This window comes from Wasmannia auropunctata, unplaced genomic scaffold (genome assembly GCF_000956235.1).
Source record: "Wasmannia auropunctata unplaced genomic scaffold, wasmannia.A_1.0 LD336053.1, whole genome shotgun sequence".
Taxonomy (NCBI): domain Eukaryota; kingdom Metazoa; phylum Arthropoda; class Insecta; order Hymenoptera; family Formicidae; genus Wasmannia; species Wasmannia auropunctata.
In genome coordinates, this window is record NW_012026837.1 from 6,128,064 (window position 1) to 6,129,111 (window position 1,048).

Here is a 1,048-nt window from a genome sequence, read left to right on the forward strand (position 1 = left end):
GTTCGATGTACCAGCGAGCCGGTCCAGCTGTCAGATGTTTCCCTGACGACGCGTTGTCGTCTGTCAAACGAGCGACACATTAGATTTGGAGACGAGCCGTCGACTCGTACGGACGTGCTTTACTCTGCTCTATTTATTCGCTGCGTTATTTGTTCACAGTCATTACAATAAAGCGTGTTCCTTGTTTTCTTAATTTGGTGTTCCTTTTATTCCTCCCGCGGCCTTCCGGTGCGCATGCGCGAACGCGAGTGCGGAAGCGCGTACATTACGCGAGCGAGTGCGTGAACGCGATATTCACCGCCCCGGGCGTAACAATATATTGGATATGTTTGAAAATAAAAATAAAAGCAATTTTTTTTTTAAATATGGTTTATTTATTTAGCTCTTATTCTAATTTAATTGTCGAGAGGAATGGTTACATGGTATTTTTCTTTTAATTAATGTGATAATCCAAAGTATAGTGTAACTATTTCGCAGTCAATTATATTGTTACGATCGAATGAGTCGGTATTGCGAATTGTGCGTGGAATATTTACAGGTTCTGCGACAGTGGCTGCTATTTCGAGGAATTGCGATAATTTTGCGTCTACGTTATCAGTTAATGTGTTTAATGCCATAACGTGTCGATTTACGCAATATTCAAGATTGAACATAGTGATCACTGTTTTTTCCGACATGGACAAACGGACATTGGATGTTTCGAGACGTAAAATCGACATGTTGTTAATTTTTCCGAATCGTAGTATGATGTTGCCAATGTAGATCGGAGGGGTACGGGTTTCTCCGTTATCGTCCTTTTGTAAAAATGATAAGATTTGACATTTCTGTTCAAGTAGGTCTTTCCATACGTCTGATGTAATTGAGATTTCTTTGCCTTGAGAATCTCCCAGAATAATGTATACGTGAGAAGGTATAGTCATGGCAATGCCGATGTTTAAAGATTTGTAGCCTGTCTTGGTTAATAAATATTTCCTTTCCAGAATTCTAACAGGAGAGCGCCGTGTGCTGTTGTATCTAAAAAAATTTAGATGAGTGAATACAAAATATA